At 37.1% G+C, this 20,826-nt stretch overlaps 1 protein-coding gene across 1 annotated transcript in view; it reads left to right on the top strand.

Moving 5' to 3' along the window:
* The window catches only part of PLCH2 (phospholipase C eta 2), a 143,299-nt gene that overhangs the window by 37,214 nt on the left and 85,259 nt on the right, over positions 1-20,826 (top strand). The window lies entirely within an intron of this gene.

Raw genomic sequence — 20,826 nt, 5'->3', positions numbered from 1 at the left:
AACCTCCTCCCATCCTTGCCAGGTTTTTCTCACGTGGAATGAACATTCAGCTTACATATGTAGATGCTTAGAATATGCAGAACATTAGTGAAACTTAGAGGAAAATAGTTCCAAGAAAGAATCTGGCCCAGCACAAGACAGATTTTTGTAATAGTGAGAGGTGGAGGAGCTGTGTTGCTATCAGGCTTTAAAAGACAGAAAAGGAAGCTTAATGAAAGTTCAGAATGGGCATTTGTTAGAAGCACTGCCATGCAGATGCACAGCTGCAGAACAGGTTTTGTTCTTATCATTTGTTAGCTGAAATAAGGAAGGGGTGGACAACAAGGTGCTGTTTGAAGAAAAAAAATATATATATATGTAGCGCTTAATTCAGCATGCGCTCCCCAGAGGAAAATGGTCAGTCAGTCAGTCAGGAAAGTCTGTTTTTCTTGACCCGTTTTTCTCATGCAGCTCTATATAAGACTTTGTATGGGAGAAGTGTTACCGTGGCCAGGGATGAGAAGTTAAAACTCTCTCTTAAGAGATGCAAATATCTACTGAACATGTAGTACTGCACAGGAGAACACTAGATTTGTGAAAGCTTCTGCAGTTCTGGTTGATTGCACTGAAATGATCATGGGGAGTTTCCAGTGGTAGGGTTACCAAAGCTCTAAATTAGACTATATTTCTTTTTTTACTATAACAAGTGATTGAGAAAAGTGGATCAAAATCATATTTTCTTACATCAGTAAAAATTCATAGCAGTGCAGCTAACATGATTCTGTTCTGTCGTCTTGAAAATTTAAGAGCTTTGGAATAAAGATGATATACAAGTGCTTCCACATTTTATTTTTCTTGAGGTAGGGGATTAATTTTCCTTGTGAAAAATTATGTTCTGTTACTTTGGCTATTCAGGGTTAGAGGTTTTATATACTTTACTACTTTTGCTTATGCAAACTTTGAATCTCTAAGCATAGAATTTTTAGTGGTGATTAGTGACTTATGATCACAGGTAAGTTAGAAAGTTCATGGGATTTGTGATCCATAATCACTTTGGCACAATTGAAAAAGGGGCACCCCATATGGCTATAAAAAGTCATGCCTGTGGTAGTGTCTGACTGTAGTTACTCGTTAAGCAGTAGAAAGGAAAAGCAGATGAAATCTTGAAAGAAGGAACAGGGGTATTAAACTGCTGTCCTAAAAATTCCCTATTACCTTGGAAGAATTGACGCTTCAGTGTCAGCTGACGCTGAAGATACCAGGGAGGAGATGTTGGTCAGTGAAGAGTTAATCTTTCCAGCAAAAAGTAGTTCATATAAAATCCTATCCTTTCTCTCTCCCTCACTCCCTCCAGTGTTGTCTGCAGCAAAGGAGCTTGTACCATCAGAAAACTGACTGATTTCTCAGTGGCTAAGCTAATAAATGGGATGAAATTTAAACTGCTTCCTCACACAAACAGAAAAGAGAGACTTGCAGAAGAGGGAGCAAGACAGAGGGAAAATGCTGAGTGTATTTATATTCTAATATAGACAATTGAAAAACAAATCTTATTTCTAGAAGACAATGGATTTAGGAAGCCTACCGCAGAAGCACAGTAGGTAGATTTATTCTTTTTACCACATATTTTAGAATTTTAGCCAGAGGATAAACTGTTCTCGTGCTTATGGGCACAGTTGTTCTTTAGTTGTACTCTGATAGCATCTGATTACTCTCCCCTTTTTCTCACTTGTCCAGAGATGTTAATTTAGTTGTCAGTGACTCTGTTACTTTAGAGGATGTAATTTTTAAAACTAGATCAGCAGAGTCATTCAGAAGCTCTTTTACCTCTAAGTAGGCCTGTTTTATTAATTGTGGCAATACTATCCAGATGAATAAAAATACTGTTAAATTAATGAAAGTCTATGCTACTTATTGGAAACAAAATATATACTACTTCGGGGAAATAGTAGTGATAAAGAGATATAGCAAGTCATAATTCTCTGTCAAATATGTTTGCTTCAGAGCAGTTTCATTAGCTATATTTAAGTGTACCTTGAAAACCTTACTGATGGAGGAAACAAAGGTTGACTTTTAAGTAAAAGGGACTATACCCTAATGCAGCGTGATACACCCTACTTAGCCTTTCCTAATGGCATTAATCATTGCTCTCTGGAATAGAAACCTTTATGCTAAGTGCCAAACAGAGCTCAGCTATGCCTGCATTCTTTCAGTGATTATACAGTTTCGGTCTCATAGATGATGCTCGTTGATTTTGATTGTGTAGTCACTCTTATTTTGACCGTGGTACGTAGTTCATTTAAGCTGTGTTTAAATCTGAAATTTATTTGCCAGGTGTGTATTTTTGTGGTTCTGTATATGCATATGTCAATTACAGGTTGTATGACAAAGCATATTTGTATAGGGGATGATATTACTTGTATCTTTGTTCTGTTTGAGGATAAATCTATCACATCTTTAGTGGTGGTTGTAAAATGTCAGGTGTACTGTGTAATGAGCCATTTTGAGTAGATAATTAGTCAAGAAAATGACTGACAAGTAAATTAGAGTTACCACAAGGAATATATCTAACTGATAAGAGCACCTGCAGGCATTCAGGCATTGTATAACACCAGCTCCTCAGAAAAAGTAAAATAGGGGGACTGGAGATTATTCCAAGCTCTGTCAAATATGCACTTGCTGTCTTGCAGGATGTAGTGCTACCTTCTGGTTCTTTCTGTGTCCACAAAAGCATAGTGATTTTCTAGATTTCCTTTCAGAGGTGTTTTTCTTCTCCCTACAGGATTTATATAATTTGCTCTATTCTTCTAGCATGCATTGGCCACAGGAGTATTGAAATGCTTATGATCAACCCTCCCCGGGAGGTCTTTAATAGTGCAAGTACTAAGTGATAGATTTGAGCAACAGAGAGGTAGGATAGGGATAAAATCTGTGTTTTCTCCATTGTATAGGATGGCCATGTTGTCCCAATACCAGTGCAGAGAGTAATGGAGAGTAGGGGGGAAAAGTTAATTGTCATTTATGAAAATTGCTGCCTAGTGGTCTCCCGGGGATCACTAGGAGTGAGACATTATACAGTTACTGTATTATGCCGTTTCTGCTTGGAGAAACTAAAGGTGAAGAGGGCAAGGCTGGAAGACTTCACTATCCCTGTTCTAAACAGAGGCTATTAATGTTGACTGTCATTAAATGGCTAGACTAAGATCATACATTTCTCTATAGCAGGACAAAATAAAGGAGTTTGCCTCATTATTATCATTTTAGCACCTAAATTTGAAGTCATCCTTCCATTTTAATGAAACAAGGCTTCTTTTGTTTCTAAGATTTGGTAGAAGAATAGCAGATTTTTCATCTTTTCTGAAGGATCCCATTTTACACAGCCAAGGTTAGAGTCAAACTCTTTCAGTCCTTAAACTCTGATAGGCCTTCAGATGTAGAATGAGCTTGGTGGAATATCTTGCTCTGCATGTGCATGACCCAAGCGGTAAAGAGTTCCCAGGAAGTTCACAGATGTCACTCTGTTCTACTTCAGTAAGAACAAAAAGCAGCACAGAGGTGTTCTCAAGCAACTCCAGATGTCTTTGTTCTCCAACTCATTTAGAAAGTTACCTTTGTATTCATGGGCGTATTTGAAAAACTAACAATCTTGAGTCACCTGCTTTTCAGCATTTCCTGTTATTTTCAGAATAAATACAGTAAACAACTAATCTAATCTCAGTTATGTTGATTAGTACCCTAAGTTTATTTAGATAATGATTTTTACTCTGACAGATTGTGAAGCTCTTGACACCCTATAAAACAGGAATTGTTACATCTTCCTCTGAGGTGTGCTAATTTCTTTTAAGTCAGGAACCCTTATATAACATTCCATAACGTCTATAGTGATTGAAGGACTTTGCACGAATGGAATAGCAGATGTATTTGATAGACCGAAAGTAATACCAATCATTTGCGGTTGCAACAAGGTCAGATTTCCCTGCACAGAGAAACTTTGAGATGCATGTTCATTTCTAAGCCTGTAATGCTGCTATTGAAATGTCTTTCAGGTTTGTTTCTGTAGATACCAATGGAAAAATACTCCTAAACTGGTTATGAAAGTGAAAAACCATCATTGTTTTAATAGTAATATTCCAGATTTCAGTTTTACCTTTGAATGAGAGTAAATAGAAGTTTCTATAAAGTAAGTGAATGTAATTATTGAACTAAATAATTCATGGCGGTTTTCTGTGACAGCATGTACTTTCACTGAAATTCTATCACCTGAGAATGCTCTCTATATAATTTCACACAATTCCTTATACATTATTTACACTGCCTTCTAAGTATGTGAATGTCTGGTAGCACTATTATGGCCTTAAAGCCCCCATACCAACCATTTGAAATATGTATTTACACTTTGCTGAGTCTGTCTAGAGATTGTGCATGATTTTCTGTAAAGAACAGCAACACACTTTATTTCTCGTTGGGAGTATTCATGTCAGAGTTATGTAGTGTGTTTTTCAGAACTACACGTTTTTTCATAAAGATATTTAATTAAATGGCTGAAGGCACACCTGTTCATTTACTACCTGCGTCCACAGCAGCAGATCATACTAAAGTGAAAAAAAGACATAGATTTAACAATGAACTTGGAACTGTGTTGCTTTAAATAGAAATTGCTGTAAATCATAATTAGAATTTTTTTGGAAAGAGTTTGAGAGTTTAGCTTTGGAATTCTAAATGGAAGATATGGTTCAATAATGAGAAATATAATCAAAGTGAATAATCAATTCACTTACAAACTTCTGCCACAATTAAGACTGATATAAGATAGGGAAGACCTTTTGATAAGCATATGCCTCTACTGGTATTCTTTCTTTCCCTGTTTTTCTTCTGTGTATTTTCTGAGTGAGCTTTCATGCCATGCTCCTGCTGTTTAGCCATTCATGTTCATGAAAGGTTAGCTTTAGCCCTTTTAAAAATAAACAAAAAATAAAACCGAGCTGGGGTCAGACCTGATAGTCAAGCTTTGATGCTTGCTGCTGTGCACATGATTCAAAGTTTAGTCCCCCACAGTTCTCTCCCATCGGATTAGTTTCTTCATTTATTCATATATTATTTAGCTGGTGATTTGAGTAACAGATGCATATAGGGGGGCATTCATAATTTATTACTAAAGATGAGCATATAGTGGCATGTGGATAGTAAGGACAGACTAAATTCTTTGGGTTGTTGCAATGAGGGTTTTTTATTAAAGAAAGAGTAGGGTTTTTTTCATGCTTTAAGGCCATTGGCTACTTTTACTAAGTATGCTCAGCTTTGTAGCGATAAAAGCTGATCCTGGGGATGTCTGAGGGCTGGGCTGTATGTGATAGGCCAGAGCAACTGTAGGATGAGTACAAAGTATCATGGAAAACAGTGAAGTTGGTTCTTGCTGCTTATTTTTCAGTGCTCAGTTTGCCTAATAAAACAAACAGAACCGTGTGGTAGCTTTTAATTAATTAGGAAGAAATAGCTTCTTTTAATTAGTTAGGAGGAAATAGCTAGACAGGGTGACAGTAGACATAATTTGGCAGTGACACATATTCAGAGATCTAACTGCAGCAAGTTCCCTCATGTCAAATTATGAATTACAGCATCTCCGTGAGATTTGTATGACAGCCAGAATATGTAGGATGTGACAAGGCCTAAACTAATGTCTGCTGAAGCCTCTTACTAGCTCTCTTGGATTTTGGTTCAGGTTTACATAAATTTTTCTATCTCCAGTAAGAAAATTGCTGTCCTCAGTGAAAACTCAAAATAGGTCCAGCTCTTCAAAAGAAATTTATAGTAAACATCCAAACTAGAGCTGGCTACAGCAACTTGAATGAACACAAATACTTTTGATCTATATTGTTTCACCAGATGTGAAATGCTTTGTAAAACTGATTTTTTTTTTTAAATTTCTGATCAAAATGCAAATGTATTTTTGCAAAATGTTGAAATCATTATGTTTTTTCATTTTCAGAACAAAACGCATTCAGTATTTTACCTAAAGTAGCATTTAGGGTGGTTGGGTGGTTTGTTGTTGTTGTTTTGTTTTTTTAGTATATATTATTATATCCTATGCTTTTTAAGTCAATAACTATTTTGATGAAAGAAAACATTTTGGTCCAAAATACACATGTATTTGGGTCATTTTCCTTCGCAGAAATCCTAAAACCTTCCCAGTCCTTCACACAATTATTTTCTGCAGTGCTTCTCCACTGATGTTTCTGATGTCTAAAAGAAGTGGTGAGAGATGATCTAAGCAAATGCATTTATTACAAGATGTGAATTGAGTTTTTTTAACAGCAGTAGAATAAATATAATGGCTAAAAAGTAATATGTTAAAGTGTTAAAGACAAGCATTTAGACCTCTCAGAAAGCCACTAGCTGGCTGTGTTTTTAGTTCCTTCTCTGAAACAAAAAGTAAGCCTGAAGAATAACATTTCAGTTCTGCTCAAAAGCTGCATTATGTTATTGCTATATGTTACTTATCATTTTGAAGAGCCCAGTATGCCCCAGATGCTTACTACAGAAGGAATGTGGGAGGCTTAAGGGAAACTACTGAGAAACTCTGGATGTAAGAAGTCTTATTGAATAAATTTCCTCTGGAAACAGGGATAAAACCTTTAGGTAGCAGCTAGAGTAATTTAAGCACATGTAAATAAGCAGTCTGTCAATCCCAAATCCTGGATTTGTACTGGAGTTTTGCTAGGGCCCAAAGTACCAGTCACATGAAGTAAAATTAGGAATCTAGCAGTCATCTCATTTGATCTTGGAAATATCTGTATGTTTTAGATTGTGCTATACGAACCAACATGTAGCAGAATCTCTGCCACTGCAGGTTAATTGTTGCTGTTGACTTTGTGCAACTTTAGCTCTGAAGGAACAGGGGAAAAATCTCTCTTTCAGATTCTTCTGAGTGATATGTTTTTAGATGTAATGTAATCGGAAAGGCATAATAGTGCTCCAGAACTGAACTTTGCTTTTCCTGATAAGGAGTGGGGTAGGTATGAGTGGTTCAGGGAGAATACCTGTGCTGTTAGATTCACCATAAATCTTTTGCTGTATGTTCATGCAATTAGAAAATATTTTGCCTCTTAATTATAGACGTACAACTGTCTGCTACACGGAGACTAGTCTCATGCCTACTAGGTTAGATTTATGTCCTTAAGCTTGCTTTCTCTGCTGTGGAGTAGAAATATACCAGACTGGTAGGATGCTGTGTAATTTGAGTTTCAGGTTTCTTCACTAGCAGCATTTTATTGAATTGCATATGGAAAGCATTCTATCTTTCCCCTCCGTATAATAGCAGGGGCTCTATTTGCATAAAAAATAAAAGCTACTTTTGAAAACATTCAAATGGTTATTTGCATGTGCAGGATACACTAACACATTCTATGAGTGAAGTTGCATAGACAACTTTGATAATGCAGCCTTCTAATCTGGTCAATTGAATTCCCCTGGAAAAGCAAAAAGAAAAAAGATGTTGCCTCTGAATTATTTGTAGCCTTCTTGCTCTGTTTACCTAGTGAGAGAGCTTACAGGTGAAGAGAGCTATTTATGTATTCTGCTTGCTTCCATATAAATACCATTAATTCTGTGCATGTATCAGCAATAACTAAAGCTATCTCTTAAATATGGTGTCACTGGATATGTTTAGAATTTCTGCAGTGCTGGTGAATGGATTTTATTACAAACAAGCTGAAAATTGAAATACAATAATGTTCATTCTAAAAATGATACCATTTAATACTTTCACTTGGGGTACCTTTTGCATAGTTAAGAAAAAAAAAAGCTTCGATTTCTTTATGAAAATGCATCATGAACATGACTGCCTAACTGAATATTATTGATTTCTCTGGAGAGGCAAATGGCTTTCCAGATGAAGATAGAATGCCCTAATATTTTCAGGTTAAAAAGAAAATCCATCCCTTCTAATAGAGCTGAAGTAATCAAAGTTAATAGTCTGTCCAAATGCTATATAATCTGTCTTGTTGTTGTACATTGAATGTCTTGGCACTGTCTTAGTCAGCAAATGGATGCCATATTTATATGTCTTGAGAAAAATTTCACCCAAGAAACGTTGCTTGCTGTTTCTCACAGGTACCTTGGTAATGTCATTGCAAAATTTTCTCTGTCACAATAATTTTGTGGTAACGGTCACAGATCACAGAATCAATGACTATTTGGGGTTGGAAGGGACCTCTGGAGACCGTCTGATCCGACCCCCCTGCTCGGGCAGGGTCAGTTAGAGCAGGTTGTCCAGGGCTGTGTCCGGTTGGGTTTTGAATATCTCCAAAGATGGAGACTCCAGAGAAGTCACAGCTGGTCAGCAGCTCAGTTCTTCTATGGAAACTTTAGGTCAGCTAGTCCATGGCTTTCCAGAGTTCTAGTATTTCGTTTTTGTGACAGCTGGGTGGGCAGTCAGTTTGTGTTTAGCCAAGTAAAAGAAGTCATCACATCTCAACCATTCAGAAAATGATGTTTTTATGAAGCTCTGCTGTTAAATTGTAATGTTTTGGTGGTTGTTTTGGGGAACAGATTTTTGTTTTTTGTTTTTTTTTTTAATGCATCTAGGTGTGGCTATTGCCATACATATGCACACGCACATAGATGTGTATATGCATACCCATTTGTATATATGTATGTATAAATAAATATAAACATACATATATGTGGATACGCAGAAATCTTTTGCAGCTAAATCAGGGGTGTGTGTGTGTACACTTTGTGCACTGCTAGGAGCTTGTCTATTTGCCAGTAATTCAGAAATCTAGAGCACAGAGCCTTCGTTCCCCCCTGTCCCCTTAGAATTTTGCCATTAAAGTCCAGACACTAAAAATGAAAAAGTGGACTACTGATCACTAAAATGCAAAGCAGCATACTCTTTGGGGTGTGTGTGTGTGGTGTTATTTTTTTTAATTGTCAGATAATAGTTTAATTTTTAAGTATGCTGAGATGTGAAAGTGAAATACATAAATTCCTAGAGAATCAGGAGACTCCTGTGATCTCTTCAGATGGGGTATTTGAAGTCCATGCCCCTGCCCTCCCCAATTTTACTATCCACTTTTTTTTCCTCTTGCCACTAATCCCTGCTGTCAATAATCCTTTGTCGCATTTAGAAACTTCTGTAGTCAAACCTCGATGGGCTGGGTTGAAGTCAGAAAGTAGTTCTATTCAAGTGATGCCTCAGTATCATCTTTGTATTCCTTAGACAATTTCCAGAATAAATCTACTATGAAAGCAAAGCAAGGCTTTTAAGTCTGAGAAATCGACTTGGGCTCTTTCTGTCTTGTATATGGACAAGTCTGTCTGGAAGTGGTAGGAAAACACAGGCAGTAGATTCCTTGCTTCCTGCTTAGCAGAGTGAGATGCCACTGGAAAGAGAAGCCTGAAGAAGACTCCCTAAAAGTAGTCTAGGAGATGAGTGAGCAAAAGGTTTGTCAAGGGTGCCAGTGAATCTTCCTTCCTTCTACCTTAAGATGACTGGAGCATGAGCCTCCATGCTGTGGAGTTAGTTTTGCTGGCAAAGACAAAGTTGATTAGTGTCCACTTGCTCTCTGGCAGTTTCTATAGTTCTGGCATGCTGACAAGAAGAGAAAATTGTTCTCAGTTGCCTAAGATGTTGCGACTCAGGAGAAGCATAGGAAGGAGTGTGTCTCTCATTTACACTTCATTAAATGTGTCACTCATTTCAGGCCTACATATACCTACATTCTACACAATCCTGCTCTTGCCTTGTTAATTTCCTTTATTGAAAAGACTGATTGCTTGATGCTGATGTTATGGAGAAGTTTATGGCATGTCTGTTCCAGCTCCTTTCTCTCATGATGGGTCCACAATATTATCTGGATTTCTGTCATGCCTGTCAAAGGCCAGTATATAAGAAACCAGTCTTGACATCTTAGGAACCAGACAGATTTTGAATATATTCAGCAAGAAGGGACAGTTTAGACAGAATCATTTTTGGGTCTGTAACCAAATTTTACAGCTGTTATTTTTTGTTCTCACAGTTCTGGGAATATTATTCTATTTTTAATACAGTGCATTTGCTTATCTTACTAGTAAAAAAGAATAATTTGGGGTTTAAAAAAAGGGATATGTACAGACTGTGGAATAGGATTCTTAGTTAAGAGTGCTATTTATGTCAAAACTTCTAATTTGATTTATACTCTTGATTAAAAGAAATGCCCGTTTGTGCTGTAATGCAGAAATTGTGCCAGGTTGCCAGCAGGCATAGGCAAGGAGATGCATTATGCCAGGGAGCTCAGTGAAAGGTGCTAAGAATAGCTACTGGGACTAGGAGAACAGTACCTGGAGGTGGTGACTGTCTGACAGAGTGAAATGTTCTGTTCTGCGTAGCTTTGACTAGAGGTTGGGTAACTGGAAAAGACTTCACTTATTTTTCCTGCCTTTGATTTGGACACCTGCTGCTTCTTCCATGCTATATAGGGGATGTTGCTTGTTGCTGTGGCTTATAACTGCTTACTTTCCCCTTTCCTAAGATGCATGTACAGTTTTTCAGAAGTAAAATGAAAATAGTTATCCTGAGCCCACTTTCTTAGGAATGTCATGACATGAGATGCATGATAGAAGAAAATGCCTAGCAGGCTCACTGTTAACGATTATCAACATTCCTAAATCAAGCAAAGGGATTGCAGGCTATAGTGAAGAAAGCTCATGCAAGATCTGTAGTGATGGAAGGAGCTAGAACACTTACCAGTGCCCTCCATTTAGTTTCCAGAACTTTATGCAGCAATATGTGTCACTCTCTTGCACTAACACTGGAGCAGCACTGTCTTATTCCTTTTTCTCAGTTGAACTCACTCTCTCTTTTTAATATACAAGATCAGAGCATGTTAACTTTTAGGATGGGAGGGGAACTGCAGAAGTGTAAATGTGTATTATGGGAAGTTTTCAAACTTGGGTATGCTGTGTTCTGATAGCTCAGTAAATAAAACAAAAATCAGGAATCTTGGAAAAAAACTATAAATATACTGTGGTTGAACAGAAATGAGTACTGGCAGGGAACCTTTCATTCCATTTTATGATAGTTGTGTGAGATGGTATGGACTTCCAGAAAACAATTTATCTAACTACGAAGAGAATTCAAACAGCAAGTTTGAATGTAGACATTTAGATGGTTAATAGGTATACATCTAAAGCTCTGTCAGATGCATCTCTTCCTAAGTGACTTACTTGCACTGTCTATTACAGAAAAGAGATTGAATCCATGCTGTGCAGTATCCAAGCTACAACTCCCAGTACTTGAATATGCTTTCCTCCAGAAATGAAGTATATTAAAATGTTCCTCAATCACAACATAAGAGGGGATACAAATAGCCAGATTCTCAAAAATACTAAGACATATAACTTTTATGGAAGGATATTTTTAGGAGATTAAGAAACAAAGACTGGGCTCCCAGAAACAATCAGTATATTAACTGTCAGTATATTCAGCGTGTTATTGATGGATTACATTCCAATACTACGTAGTGAGTAGGACATTTCTTTTGGTTGCCAATGGTTTCAGTGATACTTCACAAAGTGTAATGGCATTTCATAGAGGAAGGAACTTCCAACTTTAACAAAGTAATGCTTTGGGACTAAGGCAAACAGACTTTGGTGTCTTTTAAGATTGGTTCTCCATCACATAAGCAATTCACCTTCTTCAGCAGCCTGTATATAACCTAGGACAAAATGAGTTTGGGCTTGAACGTGATTCTGTTTTTACAGAAGGCTCCCTTGGGGAAGTTTCAAAGGCTGCTGTAAAACTTGATGTATCAGTATCTGACAGTTAGGTGCTGTTACACACCAGTACTGGTGTTACACACCAGTGAGATCAGAGAATCACAGGCAAATCGCAGGCAGGGTTAAGCATCATATAAACTGTACTTTTTCGGTGGTTGATCAGAACTGCCCAACTTCAAGAACCGTTGTTTGGGGAAGTGGGTTGAAGGCTTATTTGCTGCTAATACAGTTTTTAAGCTTGCAATCGACAATTTAATTTTAGTTGATGGGAATATTGATGGGAATATTCAAATGAGTTCCTGCAAAGAACAGCCATGTTCTCGCAGAACTTGTTTTTATTTTTAAAGACCACATTTCTGTTTCTGGAGATAAAGAAGTCATATTTTGTGTGCTATCTGTAGCAGATTGCTGTGTTATGAAGTGTCTGGCTTCAAAACGTATTAATCACTCTATGGATGTTTTAGAGGAGTGGGTCTTATTAATGTAAAATAAAGGTCCACATACTGTGTCATTTTTATTTCTGCTTTTGTTGACAGTATGTGCATTTAAAAGCTTTAGCTAATGTGTCATTTCTGTAATTCTACTTTGGGATTATAATTAGTACAGTAATGACTATATCTGTATATGCATACGTAATACAGCAATTATTGCTTGACTGTAGTAGCTTCTATTGTAAACATTTGCCTTTTAAAAATGGAAGAAGGACCTAACACATCCTATGAGCAGTGCGTTACCTGACACCTGAGAACCAACAAATACAGTGGAGGGGAAAAAAACATACTGTGAACAGGCAGCTGCAATCCTCGCAATTCCTTGTTGGCAGCACAGCAGGAGTGACCTGTAAAAGGGAATGAGCTTGTGATTTTTGTAGACAAGCTCCCATGGAAGATGTCATGGAGCTGCTTGTGAGTAACAGGGCAAATGAATATAATTATTTGATATAAAAAAGACTTGGCATTTTGTGCTAATAGTCTCTGACTGACAGCTGGAAGCAGAAGGGGAAAAAGTGAGGAGGTGAACTAGTTTTCTGGTATAAAACAGAGCTTAAGGTTTTAACTATGCAGCACAGTATAAATTCCACATCCTTCGGTTCTTGCAGAGAAACCTAATTTTAAAAATCTCTACAGGCTTCTCTGAGGCAGAAGATGCTAATTTTAGAAATGTGGCAGTGTTTCTTCCTCCCCACCCCCTTCCATTTGCTGCCAAAATGCTTAAATATAAGCAATGCAGTAAACAAGCTGTAGAAAAAAGAAAAAGCTCAAGAGCTTAGGGTATTGGCCTCTTGTCAATGGTATTTTTGAAGAGAGTCTCTTCCTTCTCCCTTCCTCCTACCCCCACCCCAAGGGTCTAGAGTTTGAAAGCTATTTAAAAATAGAGGATTAACAGGTCAGCTGACCACAGAAAGCAGTGTTTAAAGGTGTAATAACCAGGAATAGTCATTTCCTTTCAGTAACCTGTTTAATTCTGTATAAGTACTCAGGGAAATTTCCAGTCAAGCATTGTGGAAAGAAGTGCTTAGAAGTAAAGAAACAAGCCCTGAGTTGTCAGGTAGGACTTGGAGTATCCCAGTTTGAGTGTTCACCTATACTCTGAGCATTTGACTCTGGAAATGGCACTCCTGTCCCCATAGTGTCTCTTGAAGTGTATAGTTTTCTCTCTGTGATACCAAAATATGCTGAGATATTTTATTAAAAGTCACAGACTCTGTAACAAGTAATTGTTGATACTGGCTATAGACTTGTATATGTTCCTTTGCTACATGAAAGTCACAGAATGGGTGCATAGTTAGGGAGAGAGACCACCTTCTTTTTTCCAGTCTTGTTCTAGTTTTGAAGTTGGTGCTACTGTACTGGACTCCCTTTATATTCACATTTTTCCCTGTATGTATCAAATTTTCTTCTTTTCTGGCTAAAGTTTACTTTTTTTTTTGTGTCAAGTTATGACAAGTTTTTGTAACCCAGATAATATGGAGTTGCAAAAACAGGGGTTTTTGTCTTTGTGAACAGGAACCTAATAAATGTTCTGCAGTGGAATGACCATAGTTCTATGCTGCTATTATTGATACTTTGTTATTAACCTAAGTTCTGTCATTATCTATACAATGGAGTAGCACATATTTGAGTTAGTAAGGTTACTACAAAATTTTATCTCCAGTTTGTCAGTTTTTCAATTAGCAAAAGAGAATTGTGAAACTGGAATCAGGACCAAAGTCTCTCTTGCTCTCCCTGAATATAACCTGACTTGTAGCTTGTGTGTATAGCATTTCTTTAGAGTTGATTTCATCAAGACTACATGACTACTGACGCGATCTATGCTAACTCATGTGCAAAATACCTAACTACATAAATACTCATCTGACAGTAATTACCTGGAAATAACAAAATATTGCTTTTGGTTTTGCATTATTGTGCAAGATTTCAGGGCTGATCTAAAGAATGTACTACATATTGTGTTAGGAATTTTATTTTCAGGGTTGATGTAGGGAACTCACTATATGTTAGGTGCACTGTAGTAACTCTTGTTTCGAAATGCCCATTTACTGTGCTGAAAGGTATGTTATTTCATCCTTAATATGTGCCCAAAGTCCAAATTAGTGCAGCATAGCTAGTGGAATACAAGTTTGCACTCCATACCGATTTCCTTCTGAGCTGCCTCTTTATTCTCTGCTTAAGCTTCATACTTAAAAAAACAATCTTGGAAAATGTTTATGCATCAGAGTTATGACTTTTTAAATATAAGGCTTTATAGGGCAAATAGTTTTGGTCTCTTTTAGCAGCTAGACTGATCTGGGCATGTTGGCTAAAATTTTCCTGTTGAAAATATTCTCATGATGAAACTTTTTATTTAAGAATTCCAGTGCTGAGCACTCCGAGTTCCCTTTAATTTGCAAATACCCAGCACTTCTGAAATTCTGTTTTGTTATGGTCACCGTTGTAGATCCTCAAAGTTGTTTGTTCATAATTAAAGAGGCTGCAAGAAAATATTTAAAATTAAGCATTCTGAGTACCTATATCACTAAAAGTGCTTTAGTTTTTTGTTAAACCTATGTTACACATATGTGGATTTTCTGTTTAGGAAGGGTTTTTTGTTTTTTAAGAGGAAATGCAAGGTAGTGAAATGTTCATTATATTCAGAACACATGGATAACAAATCTGCTTAAATTTAACACACATCATAATTTTAAACACCCTGTAGTATTTGGAAGCTTTAACAAAGCATGAATGTCTCTGTCTACTTAGTGCTCATGCAGACCGATGCATTTCTGATTCCCCAGTTTACTTGGAACAGTCAAACTGAGTGTGGCACAGCTGCTTTGTAGATATGTATATGTCTTCCATAGCTTAACTGAGCAATTGGACCACCCGACTATGCATTTTGTCAGCCCTTCATGTCTCAACTATATAAAAACTATGTCAGTGTTCAGAAATTTAAGTCACAGCCATGACTGGAGGAATTATGAATTTTGGTGCTGCGAAAGGAGTTAGCTCAGAATAGGTTTCATTTCTAAATGCCTCTTATTAAGCACACATTTTGTCATGTATGCCATGTGCTCTGTCTGCTCTCTTTTTTCTGAAAAATTAAAGGATTAACTTTTTCTGTTATTGGTTCTGTTTATTGTCTTTGGTTTTTAAATGCATCTTGTCCCTAGTATGCAACAAAGATACAATTTATGAGGAAGCATGTTATTACTTGTTTTTGGGTACAATTCATGTAGCTCTGGCAGCCATGATTCTTTTCTGGCTGTAGTTTTGCTCTTTTTCCACAGCACTGTAGTAGTGCTGACATTAGCTTCTTAGGAGAAACTGAGCTTTGCAGACAATAGGCTGTCAGGGTAAAAGGCTGTCAAAAGTTGTAATGCAAACAGGCACTGAGAAGGGAGCTGTAAGCATGTTCCTTTCCTTCCCACCAGAGGAAAAATGGAGTAAAGTAATTGTATTGTGTTGCATTCAAGGAAGAATCTTAATGCATTTGTATTTTTAAGAGGGGAAGGGGGGCTATGTGGAGAAATAAAGAGGTCTGCGGTCATTTGGTGTTGATTTCCGTGATCTGTGTATATCTGATAGTACTGCTTGGATGCATCTGTAATAATCAGGCCTGCATTGTCGTAGCTGAGACTTAACCACTCACTTAAGGTGTGTACAAATCTAAATAGAAAAGACAGGAAACGTATTGGGAAGGAGAAACAGAGTCGCTGAGAGGGGAAATGATCCTCCATTTAGCAGCTGAGCAAGGAGTTAAATCTAATTCCTTGTCTCTCTCACACTTTCACAGCAGAGTAGAAAATGTGGAAAATCAGTCCTTTCAGAATTTTCTGTTCTCCCCTGAACTGTTTCTGAGACTGTAATTCTCAGCCTGGGCCATGTACCTGTCTGTCTGCAGCTGTCACTGGAACAGATTCCTTTATCTCCTGCGAACAGTGTAAACTATTTACCAAAGTGTTTCATTGCTTAAGCAAGGTGGCCTAGATGACTGTCTGTCTCTAATTTCCATAGTCTTAGTAGTAAGTCTGAAGACATTTTGGAAATCTTTTTATAAAACGCCACAGGCAATAGCATAAAGACATATGATATATGTGTTGCAAAGGTTGTAACAATAAAAAGTATGCTTCTGATCAAAGTGATTGAAAACGTGTCAGTTCTGATTCACTGTGGTAGATAGTTCAGTTTTTTAAGACTTTCTAAGACCCCAAGATCTATTTGAAGCTATGTCTTTACCCTCTTTCTTTATTGCCTCTCCCCCTTCTTGGCTACACACAAACATCTTCCAACCTTGCTTGAAAGAACGTGGATTCCCGGAGAACCTTCAGTGGACGAGATCATTTTTGGGTCTTTGAAGAAAAGATGCCAGTAAAGCATTAAAGTTCTTCTTAAGGTTCTTCAGAGTTCATCTCTGAAATAGAAAAGAACGTAGGACTGAAATAACACTGCATGCAGTTTATTCAGAACATGCTGCAGTGAAAAAAATCAGGCTAAAACAACTCAATCAGGACAGCCTTCTCAGTGTTCTTTTACATTCTAGTCTTTATTAACAGAGATTTTACTTTTGGACTGTGAATAGAAATATAATTCATTTGAAAGAGCAGTAAGACCACCATAGCTACTGTTGAAATGAGCAAGTTTTGCTCTCGGTACCAATTACAGAAAGATTGTGTCTTAGGTTAGTAGTTCATTTCCTTGCCTGCAGACAACGGCTATTTTCTAACTCGCAGACCATTGCATCAGCAGTTTGTATTGCTATATAAACTCATGTGTTGTGCCGTTGAGGGGCACAATGTGATATTAATATGATAATAAGTTAGTGTGATTTTTTTTTTTGGTAAAACTTCCTTTTCTTATAGCATTCCTACCCTGCTAACTCCTTGCATTATAATTTTTCTCCCTGCCTCAGTACCTGATCTCTCTCTGCCCATGTTGTCTTATATTTGTTTTGTGTATTTCATTCTCCACGTCAGGTTTCCAATGCCGGCTCAGCAGCGGGGATTCTGAGAAGCTGCTGGAGACTGAATGTTTACTCTAACTGTATCATTTTTCTAGTGAAATTGGTAGCTAATTTAGGATTTTGCTAGTGACCTAAAATTAAATTTAAAAGCTGCCCTGTGGCCTGCAGTGGGTAACTTGTGGCTTTAGAGAGATTCCTTTTGACATGAGCTAGTATAATGAGGAAAATACCTTTGTTGCAGGAGTCATTAGGAATTGCTTTCTATTCAATCTTACTTGACAAGAGGGGCAAACTGTATCCTAAGACCAGCAGAACAAGGAACTAATAAATAATTTTTTTAAAAGCGCGTCTCAGTATAAGTCTGGAACATTAGAACTCCTCAGTAATAGATATTGGGGTTCCAGAAGAAATCCAGACCTGTTTCAAGTAGGTACTTGCACTTCAGATGGAAAGGAATTATGAGTCATTTGGAAAATACTGGATGTTAACATAAAGTCAATGCAGCCATTATGGTGGTATAAAGTATTTATTGTTGCTTCATCTGAAGAGCTGATGGTAGAAATCAAAATCAGTCAAGCTACTTTGGGTTTAGGCTGGTGGAATTTAAGAACAGGATTTGGCCTGTTGTGTCTCACTAAGGCTAGGAATGCCCTCTTGCTACAAACGTTTCCTATTTGACAATTCTGCCCATGACCATAAGAAAAAAAGTTCTATTAAGTAGCTTATCTGGATTCAGAGCAGTTCAGGTAGGAGATTGTCCTGGAAATACATAAGAGGATGGCATCTGTATTGTCAAGACACATTTCACAAAAATAGGTTTTTATTACAGCAACATGTAGAAGCACAGTATGGTGAATGAAAAGCTACGGGCGGTTGTTTGTAAAGGAAATACTATAAAGTTCTTTTGAATAAAAATGTCTATGGTAGAGCTGAGTAGAGGTTGGCCATGAACCATTTGACTGCCATTAATGGCCAGTGCTTCATATGCTAGGTAGGATAGTCGTTATAGCAAACTAACTTCATGTGGTCACTCATGTACTGCTTGAGAACACAGCAGGACTGTTCTGTGTCCCACAAGTCACACTTCTACTCTGATTAGAGAAAATAAAGGAATCAGTGAATGCTATGCTTTGCAAAATGTGGAACTAAGGACAGCTTAGATTTGTTCTATGTTAGCATTGTTCTTTCCAAGTTGGCGTTCCAGTGACCTTCCTGTGTCACTTGTGCACTTTTGGATCTGATTCAGATTTCATCAAAGCCAGCTAAAAATTTCTCATTCATTTCAAGAGGCAGTGGATTGGCTTTTCATATACAAACCTTCTGTGCTTAAAACTACACCTTACTGTCAGTGAGAGCATGTTTGTTTGTCAAATACTTATGTCTCTATGATAGCATAATCTATGTTTTCTTTACTTCAAAAAATTCACCTATATCTTCATTTTCATGAAAATGTTTTGCTGGTGCTTGCTTTTTGACCCTGTTTTAACTACATAGCAAAATACTCCTGGAGAGAGAAAGTATTTTATTTTATTAAATAGGTATGCTATATAGTAACCAAATGCTGATTTTTGAATATACTATATCCTCAGATGTGGTTAGTTACCATTTCAATCAAACATGTAAACCCCAGTAAAGAACAAGCATTGATCAATTTGAGTTTAAAAGCTAATCAGTGAATTAGTCCATCAATCTTAGCTGTTATCTTTTAATTTGCTCTGTCTCTTGATGAATTTGTGAAGACTAGATTGTGTTGAATGGGAGATTCATATCTCTAGGCATTACGTTGAACTAGGTGTAGCGTGAAAGCTTCACTGGCTTATGAGATAAGTAGCTCTATTTATTTTACAGGAGTGGATAATGTGAATTTAGTTGGTCTCCTAGAATAGCATCTTTCCTCCTACAGTGCTTCCTTATGGGTGAGCCTCAACCAAGTATAGCTTCTGATATAATAGGTGTGTAGCTGGAGTATAGTACAACTTTGCAGGCAAGTACATTCCAGAGACCTGGAAACTTACAGCAGATTGGACTGTGGCCACAAGGGTAAATCCCCTGTCTTTTCCTAGGTTCTTTAGCCTATATAAAACAGAGTAAAGACTATATTTTATCCATAATTAACCATCAGGGACAAGAAACCTAAATTATTTGAGGATAAAGGGAAATTCAATTTGGAAAGGCTTTTTATAAACAGTCCTTGACAACAGGAGTCTGGATGTAAGGGTAATTGGTCCCTTTCACTGTTATTGCCTCTGTTTGATTCCTTGTCTTAAATTTCAGGGCAACACGCAAATAGTTTTATGCAGGCAGGTTTCAATATAGAGAAAGAAAGAAAGAAACAGAGAGAGAGAGAGAGAGAAAGAAAAAAAAATATTCATGGGAAATGATCCTGTATCTAGCAAAATTAAAAAACAAAACAAAACAAACTCATCTCTGGTAATAACCAACAAGAATAATTGTAAAATTTAGGTGAATTAATTTTCCACACACCAAAAGATCAGATCAAAATTTATTCATATTTGTCCTCTGATGTTTGATTCATTTTCATTAAGGCTGAAGTCATTAGTCTGGAAAATGGCTTTCTTATGGACTTGAAAATAATTTTCAAGCCACAAAGAAATCTGTTAGCTTTGAAAGATCAAATGTTACCCTCTGGAATGCTAATTTTCTCAGCATTTTGTTTTAAATATTGATGTTTCCCTTACTGAAAACTGGTTTCCCTCATGGGTCCGGGAGAATTAAAATACTATGTCCTTTATAAATGATTTTTGTCCATTAGGTTAGTTTACTAGGGTTAGATATGCAAGTCTAACTTGGATGGAAAATAGTGACTGAGAAGAACGGGTCCTCTGAGGATTTGATAATATGCATTCAGAATACATAGACTTGCTACACATCTTTTGCTTTTAAAATCTTCCCCTCTAATTTGTTCTTGACTTGCTTTTGGTGAGGGTTGTCATCATTTAATAGCAATTAATTTACCAGCATGTGAAATCTACACTGCTTTTCTGTGGAGAAAATTGTCCCTTTTTATCCTTGAATAACTGGTGTGACGACAGTTGAGCAGACTATACACGAAATAATTATCTTTTCCAAAAGCTTGGAGGAGAACATCTGCCAGACTTTACCTTATTACGCAGCATATGGTTTATTTATGTATAAAATATCATAATGTATGCAGTATTTTTGTGCCCTTCACCTTTGCCATTGTCATGTATGTTATGTCAGCCTGAGTTTGCACATGGAGTACAGCAGCAAAGGTCCTCAGCCTTTGCTCTCATAAGCATATATTAAAAATGCAATGGATGCAATGGTAATAAAACAAATGCAACGTAGTGTAAATGTGTGATGCCCCTGGAGGCTCCTGGAATTAAGTGCTCCTGAAGAACTGGGTTGTTCTGGAGATGGTATCTCAGGGAATATAGCTGGTGTTGAAAAAGCGTAAGCAAACAGGATAATGTTTTGCTGAAAATAGACTTGGGCCAAATCTAGAAATCATTTCTTAGATGATAATGACAGTGGGATTCATGCTAAAGTGAAAATTTTAGGGTTTTCATGTTGAATCATGCAGGCTCTTGATGCGTGTAGAATCCTGACTTGTGTCTGAAAGATGAGAGATGAGATCTAGAGATGAGATGAAATAAAAACCTAGCAGAGCAA

Source organism: Struthio camelus, chromosome 21 (genome assembly GCF_040807025.1).
Source record: "Struthio camelus isolate bStrCam1 chromosome 21, bStrCam1.hap1, whole genome shotgun sequence".
In the NCBI taxonomy this organism is placed as follows: domain Eukaryota; kingdom Metazoa; phylum Chordata; class Aves; order Struthioniformes; family Struthionidae; genus Struthio; species Struthio camelus.
This window is presented reverse-complemented; position numbering and strand designations above follow the sequence as displayed.